This window comes from Protopterus annectens, chromosome 3.part1 (genome assembly GCF_019279795.1).
Source record: "Protopterus annectens isolate FY-2018-M chromosome 3.part1, PAN1.0, whole genome shotgun sequence".
In the NCBI taxonomy this organism is placed as follows: Eukaryota; Metazoa; Chordata; order Ceratodontiformes; family Protopteridae; genus Protopterus; species Protopterus annectens.
In genome coordinates this window covers 943,411,373-943,429,627 of record NC_056732.1, presented here as the reverse complement: position 1 = coordinate 943,429,627, position 18,255 = coordinate 943,411,373, and the positions used below count along the sequence as shown (strand labels likewise).

The 18,255-nt window shown below is 40.9% G+C and overlaps 1 protein-coding gene across 1 annotated transcript in view; it reads right to left on the bottom strand.

Moving 5' to 3' along the window:
• Positions 1–18,255, bottom strand: part of DOK6 (docking protein 6) — a 1,595,884-nt gene that overhangs the window by 1,411,208 nt on the left and 166,421 nt on the right. The gene's annotated exons all lie outside the window — the stretch shown is intronic.

Sequence of the window (18,255 nt, the reverse complement as noted above, 5' to 3'; positions counted from 1 at the left end):
TATGGCTGATCAAGTCTGCAGATGACTGTAAACTCAGTTTCATCATATACTCCTCAGGGGACATAAAGATCCTTCAAAATGGCCTTTTGCAAACCAATGGTTGGTGTTGCAACCATGGACTAAAACTGAATGCCAAGAAATGTATACTAACTTCCTTTTGCAAGTAAGATATCTCTTGTAAATATCACATTGACAACATACCCCTGAAACTTGATCCAGCTGTTAGGGACCTGGAAACCTATGTAGACAATGAAGTGACCTTTGATTACCATGCATCCACTATTGTATAAATGTTTGTTGTTTTCATTGCACAGCTCATTACTACGGGTACGGTATCTAGGCTCATGAGATGTAATCATTCCACTATATTCTGCACTCATTATACCAGACATTGGGGAAAATGCCAAATTCAGCATGCACCTGTCAAAATATTTGACACAACTCCGACTCCCAACACAAATCTTTCTTACTCAGAAAATCAAGGGCCTAAATTTAAAAAATTTTGCAAACCACCTCAGAAACTTGCTCCTCTTTTCAGTATCACACAGGATACTGATGGGAGCTCTCTGTCTCAAGTAAACAGCCTCAAAAGATCCTATTCTGTCAGATCTACTGCACATTTGCAAGTCCAATGGGGCCTAAACACTCTTTGAGAAATCTAAATCTGTTTTGCAATATAAACACTACATGCTGGAGGGATAGATATGTATCAGAGATTACCACCTCTCTGGAATCATCTTCCTCTCCACATAAAGCAAAGTACTTCACTTACACTGTTCAAATATACGTAGATAAATGGATGACTGATGGCAAATTCACTCATTGTTTAGCACATCTGTCCCTCATGGATAGGGACAACATGTAAATGTTCTGCTCATCTCCAGGTTAGTTGTACTTAAGATATAAGGGCTAAATTCTTCATAGGAATGTATGGCTAAGCATCTAAGATACTCACAGATCAATAGCTTAGTAAGTACGACATGGTGTTGAGAGAAAATGCCCAGACTACAGTCAATATGATCCATTTTCAGTTATTGGCAAGGACATCTGGAAGACTGTGTGGGGGAGGATGAATGTGAGTGGCCAGCACTAGCTTGGACATTTGTGTGGAGTCCACACTGTGGACAGGGAGACTGCTAGGACAATGACAATGGTGATACCAAGTGTTGTCTAATAGTAGGTTATACAAGGACTGTCCTGCTAATGTGTGGGTATATGTGTGGGTATATGTGTGTGTTTGTGTGTTTGTGTGTTTGTGTGTGTGTGTGTGTGTGTGTGTGTGTGTGTGTGTGTGTGTGTGTGTGTGTGTGTGTGTGTGTGTGTGTGTGTCTAAAAGAGACAGTGCCATGACCAAACAGTTATGTTGATTATGCAGGCAGACAAAGGGTAGGAGATTGAAAGGGACCAGCAAACTGGTCAACTTACCACTATCTGACTCTTTCATTTGTGAAAACAGATGGGTTGACTGGGTTTCCTTGGCAGAAGCAACTGCTACATAGGAATCCCACACAGCTAGGGATGCCCATCTCTCACACTCATGTAATGAAAGGAATGATTTGGTACATGTAGTGAAACCACTCTCTTGCTCAGAAGTGGGAGGGGAATGGGGATAAAACATTGATCAGCTGATACCTCAGAAGTAGGAGGGGAATGGGGATAAAACAGAGTTCAGCTGATAACCCTATTTTATTCAGGGATACACTCAGATCATGTTAAAGATCATGTTTAAAGGTTTTCTCAGCACTACTTTTTGCTGTAATTATGCTTTCATTATTGTAAAGTGGACTTTCTGATTCTATAACATGTAATTTCCACTTCATTTAGGTCAGTTGAGCTGCACTTATTAAGTTTAATAATCTCATGTTTGTATCTCTAATGTGTGTTGAGTAGCAGGCCTATTAATTCTTAATCTGTTGGCACTTTATGATGATGTCGTAAAAGTGGCAAATGTAATTCAAAGCCTTAAAGTACTGAATTGAAGGCAATCCTACTATGAGAGGTACAGGAAATGAGATTCTATAACATTCTGTGCTGATGAAACTCATTACCTTTTCCGGGTAAAGCCTGATTTTACCTGAAAACTGCAGCCACTCCATCTGAATAACATTATCTGGCAAAGCATGAGACCTTTGTGCCAGTGGAATTATTCTTCAAGCTCTGTGAGCAATTGTGACTGTTTTTTATTCTACTGGGATTGTTTTACTTTGTTGGAGCTGTGCGGAGTCGAACGGACTGCACAGGTAATAAATTGCTGCTTTGGAAGCTGTGGTGTCGAGTTCTTCTGTTACAGTGTGTTATCTGTGTTATAAACAGTATTTCAAGCACTATACATTTTACTCTCATGTTCCATTTTCTTTTGTCACTTTTTATTTGAATATAAATGCATTTTCTTATTAATTGATTTATCATCTGCATGCCTGCTTGAATGACTGATTGTACTACAGTCTGTGTCATTTTGTTAAAACTGGCTCCAAACTAAAGAATATATGCCAATCCAGTCCAAGCTATTTAGCCCCTTCATTTCATCATCAGAATGCAGGGCCATACAATTTGGAACCAGGAAGTGCATGCTCACCTGCTCAGTACAGAAAACATACAAACACAGGTTTATTAAACTTACTAAATATAATTCCTGTTAAGAAACTAAAGTAAAACCTACATATTTTAGAATTAGAATGCATGGGTTACATGAAAACTGTTTTAATTATTGCAAAAATGAAATTATACAAAAACACCTTTATATATGACCAGAAAGACAAATCCATAGGATTAAGATTATGGCAAATCTGGTTAATAATATTAAGAACTCAGCATGTAGAGAATGTCCAAGAAGTTATACCACAAATGCAATAAGCAGACATTTAAACAAAAAGTACATTAAAAAGAAAAAAGTGATTTTGCTGTACATTGCCAGAAATAAAATGTATTGACATTGGGTCTAGGGCTGCAAAGCCTTCATTTTTAAAGTTAGACAAAATGATTTGCAGTACTGTAGCAATTAAGCTAAACAAGCTTCTTTTCAGTCAGTCAATATTCCTTAACAAAGTTTAATAGGATATGTTGAACATCATCATGTTCTAAGCATTGCTTCAAAAATGTCATAAGATCATATTGCCAAATCGAAGAGCTTTTCTAGAAAGTCTTCATTCTCCCAAACATTTTCATTCTAACTATTATTGTACCTTTCCATCTACATTTTTCATTTTATTAGATTATGATGTGAAGCTATTATATATCAGAGTACATACATTCCTTGTTTGCTAAATCTGTGCATTAAGTACATGGAATAAAACTTTATTGTAAAAAAGATAAAGAATTTTTTTAAGTACGTCACAGAAAAAGAAATTATAAGACAATGAAAAAAGTCATAGCATTATATCCCATAGTACAATGAGCTACAGTCTTAAACATGCTTTTACTTCTGTGAAAAGCATGCATTTTAATTAATTTGGTTACAAATGCAGCACCAACTGGGAAATTATTGCTGCTATCATGAAATGAAACACAGATTAATATATACTCAAAGCAAGAAAGAACTCTCACATACCTCTTTCAAAGAGATCCATTTTTACTGTAACACAGGCTGCAGTGCAAAATATAATTACTTATTTTACATGAGCAAATTGGGTGGCCACGGTGGTGCAGCGGTTAGCGTTGCCGCCTAACAGCAAGAGGTTCTCCGGTTCAATCCTCTGTTGGGGTGCCTTCTGTGTGGAGTCTGCATGTCGTTGTGTGAGTTTCCTCTGGGTGCTCCGGTTTCCTCCCACATCCCAAAGACATGCTGTAGGTGGATTGGACACTCTAAATTGGCCCTAGGTGTAAGTGCTTGCATGTGTGCGCCTTCTGTGGAAGGTTGGGCGCCGGGCTGACAACTCGACACTGTAAAACTCCACTGCCAATCATGAGTGGACAGGCGATCTGCTGTGGCGACCCCTAGCCAGGAAAAGCCGAAAGAAGAAGATTTTATATGAGCAAATTGAAGGTTCTCAGTATGATTTGTACAATGTAGAAGGTTCAGGAAAACACAAAGTCAGACAGCTAGAAACCTTCATACTTAGGGAGATTCAATTTATATGTTGCTAAAAAAGCATTTCATAAAATTAACTTTTCTTATACAAACCCTACCTCTAACTTCTGAATAAAACTGGCAGTGAAATTTTGACATCAATAAGCATGCTCACAAGTCTGTACTGTGAAAATATGATAAAGGCAAATTTGTGTTTCTCTTGTAGTTAAGCAACCGGTATTTAGCATCAGACATCCAAAAAAATCGAGGTCCTTACTACGTTCTTCTTTATTAAAGACATTTCTAAAAATAGTAGTCATGGGCGACAGTGGCAGACAGCACAATAGGCTGTATTCAATAAACTTTGCCACATCATGATAAGCAAATTTACATAACAAATGGCCATGCACAGGGCATATGTGATTTAAAAAAACAAGCTCCACTTTTTGGCCAGACAAAGAGCTCAGCTGGACACGGTATATGCTAATTGCCATATAATGACATGGTTATAAACATCATCATTAAAATGAGCCCTTTTCTTGTATACTGATAAGGCAAAACAAAATGTCAGAGTGACTCAGAGATGTATCTATGCTGTGCAACTGCACCCAGTGTAATTTAAACCTGACCAACTGCTCATGTTAAGATTGGGGGAAATGGCTACGTAATGTTGATGTTCCCAAGTATTACTAAATCTGTATCTGTAAGATATTTTTATTGATGTTGCCATGCTTGACTGTGAGTGGCATCACTCCCAGAGGCACAAAGTCATCGGACCACACTTAACATTTCAAAGATTCCATGAACCAGACATTGTGGCCTCGTACCATATGTGTTGACCTCATCTGTAGACCTGTGGGAGTTGTGGAGTACATATCCAAGTGGATACTAAACTATGAGTGGTTATATCTATATTAGCTTTAAGGGCCTTTCAGTGATGTACTGGGGACACTGTGGGGGTCTCAGGCATCTGCCCCAAGAATACTCCATAGGTAACTCAATGCCATGCCTCAGCATGTGTGTGGGGGAGGGGGCATATGTTCTTCCTATATAACACAAAAGGGAGAGAAAGAATACCATGTGGGAATTCTATGATATAGCCTGTTTCATGGAAGTACTGAAGGCCATAGACTGCACCTACACTGAAACACAGGCCCCAACTGGTGAACTGGGAAGGAGTTACGAGATCTATAAACAGTATCAATACATCAATTGCCAAGTGGTCTGTAATACACAATGTATCATCTACCATGTGTCTGTGCAGGTTACCCAGGCAATTATCACAACTCCTACATATGCCACACTGGTAACCTTTATCAATGGTTTACACAGGGTGCCTTCCCATATGAGTATCTTGTTGATGATGTCAACTATACCCTGCAATCCTGGCTCATGACATTCATAAAAAATCCAAAAAGCAGATCACAAGTACAAATGTGCCCAATCTCAAACAAGAAACCAGAAAGGGAGGAGTGGATGTCTTTCACAGGGAAGTGTGTGAGAGCTGACAAGTGTAAAAATAAAATATACTTTTCTGTGGAATGTCAGTTCACTGAGGTCTTTGGGAAGTGACAGTGCCACTGGAAGTGTAGGATATACTTGGTGTGTGTGTGTGTGTGGGGGGGTTCTGCAGGGACACAACCTCAGCAGTTGTTGCAGCACCATGGTTCTGTATGTTGGACAGGTTCAGCATATATGCCAGAGGGCTGAACATCCTGTACACGTCCTTGTCTATCAGAGCTGGCTCTACCAGTAGTTGCACTGGGCATACCATGACCCTAGCAGGATTCTGTTGTGCTGTGCGACCTTGAGCGATGTCTGGTAAGAGATGTGTCACTCTGTGACTGCCATGATCATGTGGATGTACTCTTCCAGGTATAGACAGTTCCACAACAGATATAACAGTGGAAGTAGTACTATTGTGGGAGCAGGATCTTGGTCATCCATGACCAAACTGGCTACTATTTGTTGATGTAGCAGTTAACTGTCTTTGTTAATGACTCCTCCATCCCTAGGAGGTGAATCATAGAAGACATTGCATGTTCCAGTGTGTGACTGAGTCAATCCAAGCAATCCCACATATGGGTCATGCACTCCTGTAGGTCATCACATATACCCTGCATCAACCTCAATTTCAATGCCATGACTGTGGTGGTCCTAGCTTGGGCCTCCGTGATGGCTCTGCACATATGCTGGCCTCCAATGACTGACAGACCATCCTCAAGGGGGAAGGCAGTAACCATGTCTCCAATGAGTAGCATTACCATCCACCTACGTGGACTTCTCTGCCCATGAGTGGTAGGGGCAGATTCTGACATCTGTCTACTGGAAGCCAGCACACTTACCTAACTGATAGTGTTCCATTACCATGTATTCCTTGTGAACCTGAGTATCCACAGGTATAGAGGCTGTGGATGGGGCTACAGTGCCATCAGTGACAGTGACATAAGACATCACAATACCAACCTCCTAGACTGATTGGATTATCATGTTAAACAGCTGTTACAGGAAGCAGAACTTATGTTAGGTACACCTATAACCTGCTTTACACATATAACCTGCTACTGTGTGCCATCAACAGGTCTTATGTAGTATCTTTTTAATTCTACACCTCCTGAGGAAATTAAGTGAATACCCAGCTACAGAGGGGGCAGCTGGTGCACCTAAAACAGCACCAGGGTGAGTATATACATAGAAGCATCCAGCACATCTGGGTCCCAGACTGCCCTAGTCACGTCCACACCTCCTGCTCTATCTCCAACACCAACTTCATTTAGATCTGCTCCTGATACTAGGACAGCTGCATACTACAGCAGCAATGCAGTGGATGTAACACCCTTTTCACCCACTGGAAGCTGGCAGACATTGTGGTGAAGATAACTGACAGTAGGTTAGATGCACAAATTGGTCAGATGGAGAATCTCCCCCAATAACTCTTTGAGTTGTGTCCCTGCCCAGAAATCTCTCCACCATTTTTGACAGGGCCCATTGGTGATGGTACCCAGGGTGGCAAGTAATCTCTGTCTGGGATGCAGCTGGCAGTCTTCAGCTGTGAACACCTCATCCAGTCCTCAGTCCTGGTGTTTCTCTCCTTTTTATTTCCATGCCTCCTTCACCATGGTCTTTCTTTTGTTTGTCTGATGTTTTTCCCCACCCTAAATTTGTTACCACACACCCTATCAGCCAGGTCTGGCAATGCTGCTACCTAACCTAACCCATCTACACCCACTTACCTTCCATACTTCATCCTCCAACTTACCTTCTTTTTTAATGTAAAATGGGTGCCTGTCCTACAAAAACTATCTACCTCTCCTCCACCCTGCTCATTATTTATTTCCTTGGATTCTTTCCTACTCTCTGGTTGCTTCCTCTCTCCATCTCTTTCTTATAGTCCCTTTGCAACCTAAAACCCACCTCACACACTGAGACTCATGCTCACGGCATGAGCATTACTGCTCTTTGCACATCCCAACTACAACATCCTCCTACATGCTCTTTCTGCAGGGCCCTGCTGTGGCCACACCTAGGATATCTAATGGCCTCCTCATTGTGCTCTTGTGCTCTCTTCTCTGGCCATATTCATTGGTAATGAACATTGGAGCTCATCAATCATGCACAAAATAAAGGACAGACCTGGTCTCAATGTTTCTGAATCACAGTGCGCACCAGTTAAATTTCTATAATTTTGTTTTATAAAAGTTAAACAGTTTAAAACACAGTGTCCTACATCCAAAGACATTTTTACTAAAGTGTCTCACAATATAAGTACAAGTAAATTTGTTATTGTAACATTTCACTTTCAACAAATACATTAAACAATACCAAACATCACTAAGTACATTTCTCTTTGCTGTGACCATGTAGTGCAATTGGTCCGTACAACAAAATGATAATGTAATTATTTTGCACCAGACATGTTAATGGCATCACAAACACACACTGAAAGAAATTAGAATGTATATACACTAGGTTAAAATATGTTGTTCTACGGAGTCTACCATTTTACTTCTGGCAGAATAAGCATTTATTGTCAGTCCATGAGCCCCAGGTTTGGTATGTGAATTTCAGGTGCTTTTGCTGACTACACTATATGAAAATTGAAAAACTTACAGTGCTAGTTAAAACAAACCTGACTCTTCTTGACATAATAGGGTTGGAAGGAAAATATTGGAACTGCTTATTTCGGAGACCATAGCTCTGGAATGGCATCATATGCTCGATCTTAACTGCACTTGTAATAATCTTATTAATTTGTACAGCATATGTGTGTTATATTTCTAATGTTTCACAAAGGTACAGTATACTGATAACATCCAACTGTAACTTTGTAATGACATATGAAAAAAAATCTTTACTCACAAAATAAAATGATTCAAAAGTTTCTGACTTACAAACATACTTCTCACAAACCAGCAGGGACACATTAGTGCCATGCCTCTCAAATGTCCAGATTTTCACAGAATGTCCAAATTATTACCTCCTATTTTCAGTCTATTCCACATAAAATATGTGGTTTTCTGAAAAATCACTGTGGATTGAAGTCATTACTGAAAAATCACTGTGGATTGAAGTCATTAAATAATGGCATACATTTAAGTTTCAGATGTTGTATCCTTCAGAAAATGCATGCTATCACAAAACTGTTATTCTAAAAACTTTCTAAGATTATAAGAGCGATATTTAAAATGTTTCCCTAATTTGGGGCCTTTGTCCCCCCATTATTTTAGGCTCTGTCCAGATCTCTTGCACTAAGAGATTGAGAGGTATGACTGATGCCCTCTTATTTTCTGCTTTCTCTTTAAAGGATCTATTGCACCCACAGGGTCTCGGTTATAAAACATTCCAGTAGACTGAAATTGTGTTTCTCTAGTGACAGAATTAAAATGTAAAGGATGATTTGTTTTAAAATAGCATACTTTACTTATTTATTTATTTTACATTTGTTGATTGTGGTAGTCCTTGTGGCTGTGAGCCCATTTCCAGTGGAGACCTTGGGAGAAAAGCTCCAATAAAACAAGAATAACATTGCCAGGTACAGTGTTGGTTTTACATTGAACTTAACAGAAACATTTAGAGACAACAAAGAAAGTACAATATACAACAGGTACATATATATATATGGATCTACCTGACAACACCAACAACGAAATCAGACACACCACATAACCGAACGTTCACAAACACGAAACCTCACATGCCCGACACACCATGATACCGACACAATACTGACAATAAACAAACAAAACAAATCCCCTGTCCAAAAAGCACACACACAACACAAGCACACCAAAATCCTTACAAACGCACACTAAACCTCACATACACAACTATCTACACCCTTAACCCAAACCCTAACCCTAAGGTCCGTCACTATCGCACACTTACCTAACCTGCGTCCTAACCTAACTCACGTAAACCGCCCTAACTCAAAGACTATCACTATCGCACACTTACCTAACCCGTGCCCTAACCCTAACTCACTTAAACCGCCCCTAACCCAAAGACTATCACTATCGCACACTTACCTAACCCGCACCCTAACCCTAACTCACTTAACCCACCCGTATCCCTAGACACTGTCAATATCGTACACTTACCTTACTCGCACCCTAACGTCCGTCACTACCGCATACTTACACAGCCTTTTCCCATGTTCGTCTTCTCAGCGTCGGGGTTTTCATCCGTCGTTTTTTTAAGCGTCGGGGGTTTCATCCGTCGGTCTTCTCAGCATCGGGGTTTTCATCCATCGGTCTTCTCAATCTTCGATCTTCTGGTGTCGGCGATCTCCTTGTCGGCGTTCTTAGCTGTCGACGTTGTCAAGTGCTCCCATATATATATATATATATATATATATATATATATATATATATATATATATATTAAGGGCACGGGTCCATCTTTAGTAGATCACTATGCATACCCTTACACAAGAAAAGGAAAAGCAATTATCAAATTATCCTGTTATTGTAGGTAGCTGATAGGTATTGTTAACAAGTGGGAGTGGGGTCTACGTGGAGGCTATAAAATTTAGGGGATGAAATTTGATGTGGGCTTATGTGGTATTAGCCTGGCTTGGTGCAGGAATTGAGCCAGTTGTTAGTGAGGTGGTTTTTGAGCAGAGCTTTGAACTGGTGTAGGTTGGTAGCATTTAGGATGTGCTGGGAAATTGAGTTCCAAAGTTTAGAAATGTGGTGGGAGTACTGGGTGTCCCTGGCTTTGTTGTTGCTTTTGGATACTTGGAGGAGTGTTTTGTGTGAGGATCGGAGTTGCCGAGTGTTGGCATATGGTTGAAGTAATTGTTGAAGGGCTGGGATTCTGTTTGGCTGGTATATTAGTTGGTGAGTAAAGACAAGTTGGGTATAGGTTATTTGTTGTGGGAATTCTAGCCAATTTATTTGTTGTAGGGCAGAGCAGTGGTGGGACCTATATGGGGAGCTAGTGGCAAACTTGGCAGTTTTATTGTAGGCGGATTCAAGTTTGGTAAGGTCAGTTTTGTTAAGGTTTGTAAAGATGGGAGAAGTGTAGAGAACAGTAGACAAAAGATGAGTCCTGGCAATGCTTAGTCTAGACTGGCTAGTTAGGAAATGATTAATTCAGTAAAGAGAGCCTAGTTTGATGTGTGTTTTTTTAATTGCTTGAGAGGGGTGTAGGTCGAATTTTAATTGGCTATCAATTGTGACACCTAGTAATTTGGTATGTGAGCTGGTGTTTATGATTGTGTTGTTGGAGGAATAGATTTGAAAAGTGGCTGAGGGATTGGGTGTTTTGGTGGTGAGAAAGAGCATTAGTTTGGTCTTGTTTGGGTTCAGTATGAGGTTAGTGCTAGATAGCCAGGATTCTACCTCTAGGAAGGATTGTTGTGTTATAGCTTGTAGTTGTGTTAGAGATGGGGCGGAGCATATCAGGGTAGAGTCATCTGCATACTGGATGACAGAGTTGAGAGATGTGGATTTATGGAGTTGATTTGTGAAGATGGTAAAAAGTAGGGGACCTAATATGGAGCCTTGTGGAACACCTATGTTAACAGGGAACAAAGATGATAACTCCTGTTGCCATCTAACAGCCTGCTGGCATTTGGTTAGATAGCTGTGGAACCAAGCTAGGGATGAATGACTGAGATGTAATGTGCTCAGCTCTGACAGCAGTTTTTGGTGTGAAACTGTCTCGAATGCCTTTGAACATATTTATTCTTATTTCTGTGTTCATTTATTGTGTTAGTAAAACTGAGGAGGGCGGCTGTGGTGCTGTGGTGGGGGCGAAAACCATGTTGTGTGTTTGATAGGAGGTTATTGGAGAGAAGATAGTTCAGAAGCTGGGAGTGAGTTCATTTTCTAGTATTCTGGAGAGAGGAGAAAGAATGGCAATGGGCCTGTAATTAGTAAGGTCAGTAGAGTTGCCACCTTTATGCAGTGGGGTGATATAGGAGACTTTCCAAATTAGTGGGACATAGTTCATGGAGATAGAGTGGTTAATGAGGATAGAAATGGGGTAGGCTATGACTTCGGAGGCAGCTTTGAGGAATTCTAATGGGAGGTTGTCAGCTGCTAGGCTGGTGGGCTTGAGCTTACTGACTAGTTTTTTTATGGTATGGGTTGGGATGGGGTTAAAGGAGAAGGAGTTTACACCCTCACTGTTGGCTATGAGGATTGTAAGAGTGATGTTTTGGTCATAGTTAATAAGTCCAGGGATTGTAAGAGTGATGTTTTGGTCATAATTAATAAGTGAGTGAATTGTGTTTATGAAAAAGGAATTGAATTGTGTAGCGATGTTATCATTTGATGGGGGTGTGGTAGGATTGGGTGTGGATGTACTACCAGGTTGCAGGAGTTTGTTTATAGTGGCCCAGAATTTTTGGGGGTTGTTTTCATTTTTTTGCTGTGCAGTGATGAAGTAGGCATTTTTTTTGGCTTTTATTTGGGATTTGGCTTTATTCCTAAGTTGTTTGAAAAATAGAAGGTTGTTATTGCTTTTGTTAGTTAGCCAGTGCTCCCATACCTTGTCCCTTTCTTTTAGTAGGTCTTTGGTGTTGTTTGTAAGTCAAGGTGTGTGGTGATGTTTTATTCTAGCTATTCTGCAGAGGGCCAGGCTGTTTAGGATGTTGGGGAAGACAGTGTTAAAATGTTGAACAGCTTCATCTAGTGGTAGTGTTTTGAGGGGGGACCAGTTAATTTGTTGGAGGAGGGAGTTGAAAGTGTGGATATTACATTTTTTCTTGTTGCGGATTAGCCTATAGACTATTTGTCTGGGTGGACTAAGATTGTTTCTGTTTAGGTATGTGGGTGGGTAGTCACTTATGGTACTGGGGAGGCATCCTGCTGGTGTGTTAATTTATTTGTGACAGTCCAATCCAGGATGGATTGTCTGTTGGAGGTTTTGTCTATTCTTGTGGTGTTTTGTATGAACTGGGAGAAACCATATAGGTTTATGAAATTGGATGGATTATTGGAATTATAGGTGGACCTGTCAGTGTTGATATCACCCATAATGACAGTTTCTTGGTGGGAGGTTGTGGATAGCCAGTGAAGTATGTCTTCAACTGTGCTAGTGTTATCTCCTGGAGGTATATATATAGTCAGTATGATTAGTGTTTTGTTGTTGATATTCAGTTTGGTGATGAGTAATTCTGCATTGTTAGATGTAGGAAGTGTGGTGTTGATAACTTCTAGGGCTAGTTTTGTTTAAACATTATTGCTACACCTCCTCCACATTTATTTTAATGACTGAGTCTATATATGTTGAACCCCGGGGGAAGAATTTCATTGTTTTTGATATGTGGCTTAAGCCAAATTTCAGTCAAAATGGTGATGTCAGGGGGATGTAAGTCAATTAGTGCATGGAGGTCATGGATTTTGTTTAGTATACTTCTTAAATTTATATTAAGGAACAGCAGGGAGTGTTCTTTGGGGTGAAGAGGTATGGTGGAGTTGATTGAGGTGTAAGTAGTAGTTTGCTTATTGGTTGTCTTGGGGTCAGGGATGGGGTGGATGTCACCACTGAGTTTGAGTTTTAGTTTTGATAATATATGAAATAAAGTTGTTATAAGTTTGCTTAGTTGTTTGTAGTTTCTAAATAGTGGTTCATTTTTGTGCCATGTTTGGTGGTATTTAAGTGCCAGGTAGTCTATTTCTGTGTTGTTGTAGAGGTTGGGTGAAATCTGGGAGTTGTAGTGGTGGGTTATGGGCAGTGGAGAGTTGGTTGGGGTGGTCATAGTAGATGGGGGTGCAGAAGTTAGTTGAATAATAAAGAAGGGCTAGTGTGAATAGGTTGGCTGCATGGAGAGATAAGGTAGTAAATAGTGTTTTGTTTAAGTGGATGTAATGATGTGTGTTTTAGTGAATGTAACATTGTGTGCTTTATTAGTATGTTGAGGTTGTTAGAGTGGGACTAACAGCGTGTGGTTAGTTTGTGTTGTGAGATGGAGGGGGAGGTGATAGTTGTGAGTTTGTGGGTATGTGGTAGATAGGAGGGTGACTGTGGAAGGTCATAACAGCTGAATGTGTAGGTGGATATGTGTTGTATTGTAATGGTGGGGGAAGGGGTATAGTGGAGATTGGCCTGTTTTGATTACAGGGTGTGACAACTGTTAGATGTGTATAAAACAAGAGGGTGTTTGTATTGATATAATTTTGTAAAGGTAAAAAGGGTAGGGATTGGTGAAAGGTTAATATATGTGTGCTAATGGATGGGTGTTGTTAAGGTTAATGTGGAAATGTTAGCTACTTTATAACTGAAAATTGTATAGGTGATGATTGGTAGATAAATGTGAGTGGTTAGGTTTAGATAAATTTGAGTGATTTGGGAGTGGAAGGGAATGGGGGCAGGGTAGAGGAGGGGAGTGGAGTGAAGCCAGAGCATAGCAAGGGCAGAACGGAGCAGGCAGAGCCAAGTTCTATGACTGCACAGCAAGGAACAGTCAGTCACTTAGACTACCAGGTACTGTGAAAAGTATCTATGCAGCTGACAATTTTGTAGACTAGAAATTCTTAGAGAAATAGAAACCTTATCCCAGGAGTGAGTATGGAGTGAGAGAAATATGGACAAGTGTATTGGGGAAGGAGAAAGACAGAATAAAACAATGATTCCAAACTAGAAATTATTGGGTTTAGAGAGATCTCTGCTGGGGTCACCAGAAGTGTGCACTCCCTGAATACATTCTAATGAAATTTACAGGCATAGAAGGGTTAAAGCATTAAATTAACATGCACTGTAATGTTCCTTTACTTTATGTAAACTAGCCACAGACATCTGCAGATGCAGCTTGCTGGTAGAGAACTGCTATACTGATGCCTCACACTGTTTGTATAAGCTGACAAACTGTAATCTTACTTTACTTTAAGTAAACTGGCCACAGACTTTTGCAGAAGCAGCTTGCTGGTAGAGAACTGCTATAGGGATGCCTCGCAGTGTCTGTTTTAGCTGGCAAACTGTAATGTTCCTTTACTTTAAGTAAACCATCCACAGACTTTTGCAGATGCATCTTGCTGGTAGAGAACTGCTATAGGGACACCTAACAGTGTTGGTATTTGCTGACAAGCTGTAATGATCCTTTAAGTAAACTAGCCACAGACTTTTGCAGATGCAGCTTGCTGGTAGAGAACTGCTATACTGATACCTCACACTCAGGGACGTCGGGAGGCATACACACTGTACTGATTTCAGTACAACTTTTTTAGAAGGGGGGTAGCTTTTTGGAAAAAAAAAAACGTACATATTTAAAGGGTGTTGGCTGCTTTAGGGAGCATAGCAGCCAGTCAGAAGTGAGCACACATCATGTCCGGCTGGCTGCGAGCGGGAAACAATCACAAATGGATTATCGGAAGGAAGGAAGGCAAGTGTGCAATCGCAAATGGAGTGCGGAAGGAAGGAAGGCAAGTGTGCAATCGCAAATGGAGTGCTCATATTAAAATGGTGTCCCTTCTTTGACAGGTTCCCAGCTGTATGGTCTGGCAATTTTATATTTTTGCATCACATTTTTGGTCCGTTTTTCATAAAATTGCAGTTTTCTGACAAATTACTGGCAAATTGTTAAAGACTGACGTTAGAAAATAATGGCAGACCTTTGAGTTTCAGATTTCATACCTTTCAGAAAATTCGTACTAATGCAAAACCAACTACTATTCTATTATCTTTCTAAGTTTATAAGAGCAATATTTAAAAAAAATGTCCTTATTTTTGGGCCTTTGCCTCAGTTTTATTTATGAGTTTGTTACTGTAAGAGGTTGAGAGGTGTGTGTGTGTGTGTGTGTGTGTGTGTGTGTGTGTGTGTGTGTGTGTGTGTGTGTGTGTGTGTGTGTGTGTGTGGTAGGTAGGTGGCATACCTCTCAACTGTCCAAATTTTGCAGAATGTCCAGATTTTTGCCCCATATTTTTTGTCTGTTCCTCATAAATTTTGTGATTTTCTAGAAAATCATTTGAAGGCTGAAGTTGCTAAATAATGACAGACATTTGAGTTTCAGACTTCATGCCCTTTAGAAAAATTCATACCAGCACAAATCCTGTTATTTTAGCAACTTTCTCATACTAGCACAAATCCTGTTATTCTAGCAACTTTCTAAGTTCACAAGAGCATTATTTAATATATGTCCCTGTTTATTTTAGGCTTTGTCCATATTTCTTGCACTAAGAGGTAGGTAGGGGTGTGTGTGTGAATAAAACATCCTAGTTAGGGGTAGCAGGTTCATAGGTTCATAGGTTCATACTAGGCTATCTGCCCGAGGGCATTTATAAGCCTAGCCCATAGTTTTGTGGCTTACGCCACCCCTTTAGTTTGGAGAAACTATGCCCATTATTTTGCTGTGCCTCTGTCGAGCAGTGACACTGAGGTAACCCCTGGGGTGTATCTGCGATCTCCCATCCATTGGTCAAGATTCCTCTTGAACATGGCCAGCGAGGTGCTCTGCCTCACATAAACCGGGATTTTGTTCCACAGCATAGGGAGTCTTTGGATGATGAATCTATCCCTCCAGCACGTCCTATTAATAACCGTGTCGAGGTTTAAGTCTCCCGCCCTTGTGGCTCTGAGGGATCTAGATTTTTTGAGATGAAGCATGTTCATCAAATCTGGGTTTGACATGGCCTTGTATGTCAGGCATAGGTCACCTCTGAGCAAGCGGTAAGCAACTGAATATAACTGGAGTTCTTTCAGTCGGGCAGCATAAGACAGATTTTGAGACCCTTTATCCTTTTGGTGAGGAACTTTTGTGGCCACTCCAGCTGCTGCAAGTGTCGGGTCAGATACATTCCAAGTGGGGCATTGTACTCGATCATTGGTCTGATGAGTGATGAGTATAGGGAGACTATGACTTCCCTTGATCTAGATGTGAATCCCTTCATGATAAGGTGGGCAATGTAGAAGGTCTTCCTAACTACTTTAGCAATATGAGTGTCGAATGAAAGGATACTGTCAACCTGGGTTCCCAGGTCCCTAATAACTTCTTCTGTGTTCAGGGGATTGCCACCTATATGGTAGCTAGGGGTAACCTTATTTTTCCCGAAGGGTATGACTATGCATTTCTTGGCATTTAACTTTAGGCCATGGCTCTGGCACCAGTTATCCATTTCTGTGAGACCCTTCTGAAGGATATCTGTGTCGGATGTGTTTTCAACTACGGCCCAGTTTGCAGTCATCTGCAAACTTTGTCAGCCATAACCCTCCTGTGTTTGCTTGTACTTCAGAAAAGTAGATGCCAAACAAGAGTGGGCCCAGGACTGAGCCCTGTGGGACACCACTTGTGACAGGCTTTGAGTCTGACATGGCACCAGCAACTCTGACCCTGTGGGTTCTGTCACTCAGCCAGTTTGCAACCCATCTTGTAATGTATGGGTTTACATTTAAGTTGATGAGTTTTTCAATGATACCCGAGTGAGGTATTGTATCAAAAGCCTTTGCCAGGTCTAGGTAGGCTGTATGGACTGCCTTTCCCTCATCAATGGCCTTGGTGACTGTTTCAAAAAAGTCAACCAAGTTTAGAAGGCATGATCTGCCTTTGACAAAGCCAAACTGGGTTGGATCCAAAGTCTGCAAGTTCCCTGTGTCTTTATTTATGAGATCCATTACGATCCTCTCCATGGCTTTGCAGATAAGGCTTGTTAAGCTAATGGGATGGTAATTTCCAGGGTCGGTGGAGGCACCGCCTTTGTGGAGTGGGACCACAGTCGCTGTGCACCACTCCCTGGGTACGTATCCGGAGGTGAGACTAAGATTAAACAGCTGTCCTAACTGTGGATTTAATTCCTCGTTGAGTTCATGGAGCACACAGCCGGGGACACCATCAGGTCCCATGGATGCTGTGTTCTTTGCCTTGGAGAGAGCAGTTCTCACCTGGGCGTTAGAGATGTTTGGGGGCTACAATCATTTGGTATAGATATCTCTCCTTTAGGGGAGAAGTTTGCACTGAACCTTTCAGCCAGTATGTTGGCAATGTCTGTAGGATCAGTAATCTTCACATCATTTTGAACTAATTCTGAGCATATCTGGGAGTTTCCTCCTAGGTTTCTGACATAGCTAAAGAATGCCTTATGGTTGTCTTTAGAGTCCTTAGCTATTTTTTTCTCAAAATTAGCTTTGGATGATTTTATGAGAGCTCTTAGCTTTTACTTATAGTGATCAGTGGTGTCTTACCTTTTAAGGATTTTGCTCTATCTTGTAGTAGCTTTCTCCTTTTGTTGTAGAGTTTGTTTATGGCTGGGGTCCACCAGACTGGATGCTTGCCTTTGGTACAAAGAGTCTTTGTTTTGCTTGGGATTGCCTGATCCATGCAGCCCTGCAGGTGCTGGTAGAAGGCATTTGTAAGTGATTCAGCGGTTTGAGTAATGTTAACCGCCGGCTCAGGGGCCTTAAAGGAGACCACACTAGCCTTTAGAAGTGTGAAGTCAGCTTGAGAAGTTCTTTACTGTGGTCTTTTTCATTTCGGGTGGGGGCGGGATGAGGACCTCCAGCGAGATTAGTTTGTGATCAGATCTCACCAGTGAGGGGTATACTTCCGGCGTTGAACATTGTGCTCCCATGTTCGTGATGATGAGATCAAGTATGTTTTCTCCTCTTGTGGGGGTGGTGACTAGTTGTTCCATGGCATTTGAGTTTATGAATTCCAGGAACTTTTGGGCTAGAGTGTTTGGGCTTGATTAGTGTTCCCAGTCTATATTAGGGTAGTTGAAGTCACCTAGTATGATGGTGTTCGGAGATACATTTATCCCCTGCAGTGTTTTCAGGAAGGCCATATGAGATTCCTGAGTTTGCGAGGGTGGCC